This window comes from Protopterus annectens, chromosome 11.part0 (assembly GCF_019279795.1).
Source record: "Protopterus annectens isolate FY-2018-M chromosome 11.part0, PAN1.0, whole genome shotgun sequence".
Lineage (NCBI taxonomy): Eukaryota > Metazoa > Chordata > Ceratodontiformes > Protopteridae > Protopterus > Protopterus annectens.
This window is the reverse complement of record NC_056745.1, coordinates 1,154,084,551-1,154,094,514: the sequence shown is the minus strand read 5'-3', so window position 1 is coordinate 1,154,094,514 and position 9,964 is coordinate 1,154,084,551. Positions and strand designations below refer to the sequence as shown.

Below are 9,964 nucleotides of genomic sequence, written 5' to 3'. Positions count from 1 at the left end.
GTTACTTTCTATCAAGAGACTATTACGATCCCAACATAGTGGTACAACTTCAGTAGTCAAATTAGTTCAGATGGGCAGAGTCCGTGGTGTACTAAAGTATATTTTTTGGTTTTTACTACTAGGGCGATGCAAAAAAAAAAAAAAAATAAACTAGTTCTCCGTTCAGTGTATAAGCAACAAACTGTTATCAAGTATAAGTTGCATTGTGCCTAAAGCGTCAAGCTTTATATAATGTATTTATACACTCCCACCCACTCATAAAAGGCATAGAGAGCATTTAATTACGCATATCCATACTATAACACTTTTATAACGTAAGTGAAGGTGTAAATGTTACATGTGGTCTTTACGGGCAGCATCCTATTACATCACTTCTGTAACACTGACTGGCCATACACAAAAATTATCGGGTTTATAAAAGACAGACCAGGTGCTATTTCACGAGCCTATCTAAATGAGGTATTGCTTTAATTCAACTAACCAGCTTACGTGAAATTGCTGTACTGCCTCTGTGGAAGATGTTACGAGCAATGCCACAGAACTTCCACACGGACGTAGCCATCTTGAAGTGTTTTAAAGCGCTTGCGCACACTCTTAGCTGAAAGAGGTGATTTCGTAACTAATGAAAATAAAGATACAGTAGTTGTTTAATAACTCGGGTACATCTTCCCTTAGAATCCTATCACCAAACGGGCCTAATACTCGGAGATGCGATTGGAGGTTCTAGTCAGATGGTATTTTTTTATAACGATCCTCCAACTGCATATCTCGGTTGTAATTTAGGCGCCTAGTAAGAGACCTGTCAAGTATCGCTGAGTAAAATCCTTTTGCCAGAAGGCCATCTAAAATAAAAATACCAAAAATGACTCTGAAACCGGTCTTCAAGTGTAAGGGAGTGATCTGCATTGAGGTAATTTCCTAAGTCTTTTATTTTATTGAATTATCAATTCAATGCACCAAAGAAGCAGTAGATGTGCCGTTCTCTGTATTCTGACTGTGGAGTTTATATGCAGTTTTTTTTGTAAGAACGTTTACTTTTGTACCTTTATGTATGTATGTATTTTATTTACTGAAGTCTGCTCACATTATTTTTTGAGATAGCATTTTCTTTATTATTAATAATGACATACCTGAGGAAACCCTTCCTTATTTCAGTGGTTTCATTTAATGCTTTGTTATTATCCACTGTAAGAATATGCTACACATGGATCTAGCTTTGTTATACATTTCTTTACAATTTGGTTGTTGAACTACTGTTAATGTTAATATGCTGTGATTTATTTATCTTACATATATCAACTGTATCATATTCTGAATAGTCTAGGAATCACCTGTGTCCTCTTGAGAATCAAAGAAATGTTATAAGATTCTTGTAAAGCAGTGATCCTTAGTGTAGACTTTTGCCATTTGGCTCAAAAATGCAAATAGAGTTAATTGTTCATTATGATAAAAACACTTAAAAAAAACCTTGGTTTTGTGTGAGGGTAAGGTTAATTTCATAAGTCTTGTGTTTCCAGAGTTATCCTTGTTACCAAGCTGTGTTTCACTCTCAGGTGAATAACTGGTTATGATTGATTATAGTATATGTGTTAATCATGGTTGCTTCCTCATAAGCAGGAAATATTTTGAATAGTGCTGTGACAAGTAGCAAAAATGAACCTGAAAATGTTAATGTAGTAAATTGGACACAGAATAATAGTTCTAATAGGCAAGATATCTAATGATTTATTTTCATGCATAAACATGATTGGAATTAATTTTATTGGAGGGCATGTTTGTAGGTTAGTTTATGACTCTAATCAGTGTTTTAATATGCTGTTTTGTCAAGGCTGTATATTATATATTATACATGTATTCTTTATATTTATGGCATCATTTTTATACTTACCAAAATTTGTTTAGTTCAACATGCAGGTAACCTGATGTTACACCTTTATTTATGCAGTTTCCTTAAAGGAACACACTATTCAAATCCATTGCTTGCTGCTTCATTTAAATTAGGTGCATCATGTGGTACATATCATTATGGCTCAGAATTCCATCCCATGATTGAGTGGCCAAAATAAATGTATTTTGTGGCAGCCAGGTTTTCTGTGGTCTTTACTCCTGTATAGATGATGAGGTCATTTAATTTTAAATATTACAAATGATGGAACAACAGTGAGTAACTACAGTGTGAGGGAAACTGACTGGGGTAACATTCTTCATGTTTGTTTACACTGAATGTGAAGTTGGACTTGCAGTGTCTTAATTTAAAGAAGCCAACAAAACCTACTGAAATAACAGATTTTCATTGCTGCACATATACTGTAGGAAACCCAGTCTATATTTAAGATGGTTATCAAAATCTAATATATTTCCACCTTATTGGTTTTACATAATTGTAATGTAAGTTTTACTTATTAGATGAGAAAGATTGAAGGGGGAATAAAATGAACGCTTTTTACCACACAGTAAATTTACATGTAGAATGTTTTGTTCAGAATAATTCATTTTCCCTATTTCAAAGTCAGAAAATGTGAAATGTATAATGCAGCATCTCATTGTTTTTCAGGAGAGGGTTATTACCCTCCATTAATGCTTAATGTGCACTGTGTACAGTTTTTCTCTGTCAAACTTCAAGCACTCTGATGTAATAGATTGCATTTGTGTACCATCCTTTTCTGTTTGTACTGAATGTGAGCATTAATGTAGTGTACTTTGTAAGCATATTATTCGTAATACTGCATGTGAAAATTTTAACTTACAGGGTCACTGTAACAGTAAATCATAACATTTGTTTACCCACCTTAATTTTTGATTTAACCACCTTTTTAACCCACAAGAAGGTTGAAATTTACTAGTTGTGTCTCTTCCCTGTGAGGACCCATGTCCTTAAAGGTAGCAATGCTGAAGGTGTAAGACATACATACACATTGTTCATTGCTCTCTCCTATTCTTCTATGTGTCTGACTTACTAATGTTCTCTCAGTTTATCCCTGAGGAAAAAAGTGCATAGTGGCTAACACTCTATCCTGCGCTATTATTTCAGTGGAGTACTATTTGCAGAGTTATAATTTTATAAAAAATGCAACTACATTTAGACATAATCAGGATGATTGTCTTCTCTCTTAGAGTTAATATAAAAGTGCTTGTTTTGCTGTGGCTACATTATTAAATTGAATGCTGTGAGAATTGTCTTAGATTTAATAAAGATATTAGACTTGAGGCATTTAAAAGCTTTGTCTTAATACCTTACTTCTTCTTCATATTCTAGTAAGAAGCCCTCCACTAACTCTGCAGAAGAACAGAAACCGCTTTAAATGCTGAGTAATACTGCACACTTAAAAATTAGACACTTTCTTCTTTACCAGCATCTAGTCCTCCCAAATAATATAGGAAAATGAGGAGGCTGACTGAGAATGTGTATTATTGGGTACATCTTCTCTTCCAGCTAAATATGCTGTTATCTCAAGAGAAACTATCACTGCAAACATAACCCCCTACTTTTGATTGTAAATGCTTTGATAGGGAATAACTTTCTTAAAGATCATATAAAATGCATGTTGCCTCCAGGGATATTTACTTGTCTTTACAGTCCAGCTGTTTAGTAACCATCAGGGTTAAGTCATTGTTGATCAGAGACCCTTCCCCCTTAACATATTTGTCTTTGTGATGACTTCTTCTGGTACAGTATTTGTTTTATTCTGGATCAATTGACTACAAGTCTGTCAGACCCAAGATTCTTCTGTTTACATGTCTACACTTTTCTTTTGCCTTCCTTGCTGGATTACTATCCACCCCACCACACCCTCACAAATTACCTTTCCAGCACAATTATTCAGGCCTCAGCAAATCCTTGAGCAGGGATGTCAGGTCACAATCACAAACTGAGTGCGAGTGTGTGAGCCTGTGCTGTGTTGATTTAAGCATACACTGTATATTTGAAGCTCAAGTCTCTCTCTCTCTCTCTCTCTCTCTCACACACATATGCTTCTTGTTGATAGCTTTCATGTTCTATACACCTCCCGTCACCATTAGTGGCTATTACAGTGGCATGTATGCCCACCATTCGAATGTGAATTAGCTTCTGCATCATTGATTAACTCACACCCAAGCCATGCATCTCACTTTTGGGTCTAAAAATCATACACTGGTTACAGGTAGCACTGATGGACATTCTCTGTTCCTCTGGGATGGTCTGTACAAGCTACACTCTTTTTGTTGCTGACACCTTTGGATATGACCTGATCTTGTACAAATATTATGTTTACAAATATTATGTTTGACGTTAACAGATATTCAGTATATCGGCTATTGGATGACCCCTTGTCTACCTATTTCTACTACTATATCCACAGCAGAATCATGTACAGCTGAATGTAAGGTGATGTCTTTACACACGTCCGAGCTTCTTAAAGTCATCTTTTCATAACCACCAAACCTAGAGTCCCACTTTCCCACTTCCTCCCCGGTAGTCAGCTAACCAGACTGCGCCCCCCCCCCTTTTGCAAATTTCTGGATCCGCCACTGGATATGTTACGTACACGTAGGGTTACCACCTTTACAAACATCAGATTTTACAGGCTGACACGTACCCACGGCTAGTACAAAATATAGAACTTAACTTTTTTTGCCTAAATAAAAGCTAATTCTTGTAGCATTTTAGTTGCTTATTCTGTTTCTTATAACATTTTAGGTATTTCGGATACAGAATAACTGTTTTATGCAACTATTACATAAAATATAGGAGATAATTTTGTCCTAAAATCTAAGGACATTTGATATTTTTACAATTATTTGTCAGGGCACAACTGATGCCCAAAGAGGGACTGTCCCTCGCAAAGTGGGAAAGGTGGTAACCCGGTTATCTAACAGTGTAGTACCTCGCGGGCGGTACTGCGCAGCTTTGGGCATGTCGGAATTTGATTGGCACATATGAGTGACAGTGAGTGCTAAGTAAGCTCTGCAAAACAGCTAATATTACTAATGAAACCTTGCGTACAACACAGCGAATATTCCCCCAGTCCAAGCATTACATTTTCCGTGCTGGATATCCAGAAAGCTTTGAAATGGAAACACAGACATCACAGTTTTGTAAAATACTGTGCTGCAGACATGTTTTTAATGGCACAATTACAATAGACAACCGCTAAGCACACAAAACAGGCACATTTTCCTTGCAGGATATCCACAACACAGCGAATATGCCCCCAGTCAAAGCATTACATTTTCCGTGCTGGATATCCATAAATCGCTGAAATATAAACACAGACATCAAAGTTCTGTAATGTACCGTGCTGCAGACACGTTTTTAATAGCACAATTACAATAGGCAACGTCCGTTAAGCACACAAAACAGCGAGCGCTGACATGTCAACACAGAGATCTGAAGTATAAACACACAGGTTTTTAATGCCACAAGTAAAAAGCGCTGAAAAATAAACACAGACAAGAGTTCGGTAATGCAAATAAACTGGACACCTTATTACTACCGCAATCACGTTTATTGCAAGAAAAGCACATGCTACATACGTACCAAATACATTGCAAAAAATCACGTTTATATCAAGAAAACCACATACTAAATACCTACCAAATACCTACATATTATAATGTGAAAGTAATCAGGTTTTAGAAGGTAGATGTTTGTGACGAGGGCTTGCTTATTATATTTTCATGTTGTTACAAGTGTTATATCATTATCGGTGTTAAATAGCGTGAAATGTGCGATTTATTATAATGTCAAATTAATCAAGGTTTTAGAAGGTAGATGTTTGAGACGGGAGCTTGCTTGTTGTAGTATTTTCATGTTGATGGTAGTGAATGGTAGTGATGGGGACTTGTTAGTCAAATGTTTATTTACATTATTTACAAGCTGTCCGGTCTTCGCAATGTTAGTTGTGGGTGGTTAGGGGCGGGGTTTGCTACTGCACATCCTGCGAGGTACTACACTGTAAGATAACCGGTAACCATGTGTGTGTGTATGTATGTGTGTATATATATATATATATATATATATATGTATATATAAAATGTGTCTATAGATATATGTGTATGTGTATGTATGTATGTGTATATATATATATATATATATATATATATATATATATATATATATAAAATGTGTCTATAGATATATGTGTATGTGTGTGTGTGTGTGTGTGTGTGTGTGTGTATATATATATATATATATATATATATATATATATATATATATATATATATATATATATATATTGTTTACATTTTGCACGTATATAGTTAGCTGTTTGAGACAAATCGATGAATTGTATCCGCCTCAGATTTCAAAAATTTTTGTCATCTTACTACCTGATCCAACCAGAAACTGCTATTAATCGGGCTAGAAGCTATACGAATGAAATTTATGATTGGTACGTTACAGAGTTATCAATAACTTAAAGTCCTATACAACTGTAACTCAAGCGAGCTTATTTGACTATGTAGCTTACACGCTTAACCAATTCTGTACGCATAGTCTGACAGAAACTGGAATGTATGAATGGGTTTAGAAGTAACTTAGCTAGTTGTTAATTACAGGTTATTTGATTGCTGTAAAAATGCGTCTATCTAAGAAATACTTAACTGTCCAGATTTTCGCAGAATTGTCCAAATTTTTAACTCATATTTTTTGTCTGTTCCTCATAAAATTTGCGGGGGGTTTCTGTGGCAAACGATTAAATGAAAGATTGAATTCAATAAACAACGACAGGCATTTACGTTTCAGATTTCATATCCTTCAGAAAATGAGTGATATCATATTTTTTTATTCTAACAGTTTATAATATTTAAAACATAATTCTCTTTTAGAGCCTTTGCGCCCCCCCCTCCCAATTATTTTTGACTTTGTCCAGATTTATTGTGCTAAGAGGTTGAGAGGTATGCATAAGCATACTATTTTAAAGAATCCGGATACAGTTCCTTACTCTCACTACTCTTCTCAGCAACAATTCCCAACATGTTCATAGGAGATTACTAGGCTAATGGTTTAACAGCCCTTACAAACCTGGTTGAAAAGAGAGAAATTTGGGGAATTGGGTAGTGATTATTCAGGAGCTATCTGAGCGGATAAAAATTACTTCTGAAAATATAGCTAGGGAGTGGGATAAAATTAAGGTGGAGTTTAAAATAGGGTAGAAATAAAAGAAAGGGAGCTATGGATAAGAAGCAACAGAAATTATTTAGAGGGACTGACAAATGTTAAAGTATTGTAGAATAGAGGAATCTCACAGAACAAAGAGGATCAACTGCAGAAAGCTAAGCAGAAAATAAGGGATTACCCAGATAGTACACCTGAGTTTAGAAGATTGCTGTTAAGCAACTGTTTTTTTGATAATAACACTAGAGCACAAAAACTTTTAGCAAAATGACTCGGGCAACAGAAAGTAGAAAGGGCTGTCACAAAGCTTATGGAGCCTATAACATGGAAGGTAACAAGATCCTGTAGAGATAATAGAAATATTTTGGAAATTCTGTGAAAGTCTGTATAAAGCAGAGAAATATGAAAATCAAGAAAAGATACAAATGGAAATGTTTATGGGAGAACTAAATATGCCAAGGTCAAAGGTAGATGAGGCTTAACAATTAACAGAATAGGAAAAGATGAGATAAAAATTATGATATATAACCAATCTACAGGAAAGTCCCCAGGAATAGATGATATTCCTGTGGAAGTTTGGAAACTAGGAGGGAAAAGATCTAGAAGGTTTTGTTTAATGGTATTTTAATAGGAGGCGAAGTACCAACCTCCTGGAAGAAAGCAGTGGTAGCTGTAATACCTAAAGATGATAAAGATCCATGAGATCCAGTTTAATACAGGCCCATTTCAATACTAAACCATGATTATGAAGTGTTTGTGTCTATAATTGCTAAAGAATGTCAAAAGTAATTCCAAAATTGATAGCTATTGATCAGTGTTGTTTTCTGGAGGGGAGCCAAGCATTTGACACCATTAATAGAACATTAATGATCCCGAGGGAAGCAGAATGTAAGTCTTGATGCAGAGAAAACATTTGACAGATTAAGCTGGGACTTTATTAGCAGGGCAATGGAAGCATTTGCATTTTCTGAAAAAAAAATGATAAGGCTGACTTGGAGGATATATGACGAATCGGAGGCAAACATTAAAGTGGATGGGGTCCTCTCTGATATCTTCTGCTTGAGCAGAGGAACTAAACAGGGCTGTCCTTTTCCCCCTTTGTTATTTGCATTATATTTGGAATCATTGGCAAAGAAAATAAGGGACTCAGAAATTCAAGGATATAATTGGTATGGTAGTCAAGAAAAGCTGGCTCTATTTGCAGATGATATTATTTTATACCTGACTAACCCAGAAAGAGACATTACAGTGTTGTGGAATATTTTGAGACAGTTTCATATCATTTCGGGATACAAAATTAATTAAGCTGAAACAAAGACAATAGTGGTAAATTATGTACCCACATATGAATTGTTTCTGCAATATTCATATTTATGGGGACATGATAAAATGAAGTATTCAGGAGTATGGATTAAAATGATTCCAGTGTGGCAGCTAAGGATATGTGGGAAGAGACTAAAGAAAAGATAATACAAAAACTGAGAAAATGCAAGCTTTGTTATATGGATATGGATTGTAAGATACAAGCAGTTAAAATGTTTTTAGTCCCATATTTTTATCAACCAGAAGAGAAGTTGTGGATGGCAATTAATAAAGGGCTGAAGGACTTTATCTGGGAAGGGAAGACAACAAGAGTAAAGTGGGATAAGATGATTCTTCCAATAGAAGAGGGTGGATTACCCAAGCTGGAAGGGTATTTCAGAGCTACAGAGTTAAGGCTCCTATACATAGCACAAGCAGAAAACTAATTCAAAGTGGAAAGGGATGGTGATGAAACAGGGGCAAAGCTCAAGAAACAAGTAGAGACTGGGATTTTGGGTGCAGGCCATTAAGAGAATAACAGTAATCCTACAGAATATTATATCTATAAAGTAGCAGAAAATATCCTATGAACTAAGTCAACACGGAATGAAGAAAGGAGATTCTGCCATTAGGGATGACTTCAATTAGCGATATAGACAATGGGCAAGAAGGGACTGGAATTTATTGGAGAAAACTGGCAAAGGAACCAAGGTATTGGGAGCAAATATCTAGAAGGGGAAAGATGATAGAATGGGAAGATAAGAATTTTATTTGGACTACAGGTTAGAGATTGTCTATCCATATCTATTAATTTTGGCATTCCTTTTGACATTCTTTTAGCTATTATAGACATGAACACTTTCTTTGGTTTTGTAACCGCTTACTGCCATAGGACTCTGTCTATGTTTTTGGAATTTGTTCTTGTTGATATTTATTTACTTGGTACAGAGTCCGAGCTCCGTTGGCTGTGTGCATCAGTTTGTTTTGTATTCGTTATATATTTGGTTCTGCAAAAGCCCAGGAGGATGGCGGAAACAGCGGCATGTAATGTGGAACTTCCTTATGTTCCAGAGATGGCATCAACCAATCGGAGAATTGAACGGTTTGAACATTGCGTAAAAGGAGCCGACAATTTGTTGTTGGTGTATGAACCCAGTTTCGAGTCGGATTTGAGTGACACTGATAATACACTTGTGGCTGCTTTGACTGATGAACTTAACCGTTTGGAACTAGATTTTCTGAAGTTAAAGAAACTTCAACTCGAACGCCAGTATTTTGAAGCGTGTATAGCTAAAAGAATTGTACCGCGTGGACTAAGGGTGTTAAAGATGCCCACGTCAGGTAACACGTATCCGGAGTTGCTATATAAATGGCAACAGCTGAATTTGGAAGTCAGCTTCAATTATATGAAGCTGTTAAATGATTTTCATATGAAAGAGGAGGATGAACTCAGAATATCTGTAAATCAGTTGTATACTGACATTAAAACTAAATATTCTGATGAATTGGTTAATGTTAGATTAGATAAAGTAATAGATAATGTCTCATTATTTGAGAAAAGGT

General features: G+C 35.6%; 1 protein-coding gene across 1 annotated transcript in view; it reads left to right on the top strand.

The window, feature by feature from the left end:
• Positions 1-605: 605 nt before the first annotated feature.
• The window catches only part of NAPEPLD (N-acyl phosphatidylethanolamine phospholipase D), a gene marked incomplete in the record, with an annotated part of 998,216 nt that continues 988,857 nt past the window's right edge, over positions 606-9,964 (top strand). The window contains 1 exon segment of the mRNA XM_044088514.1: positions 606-910.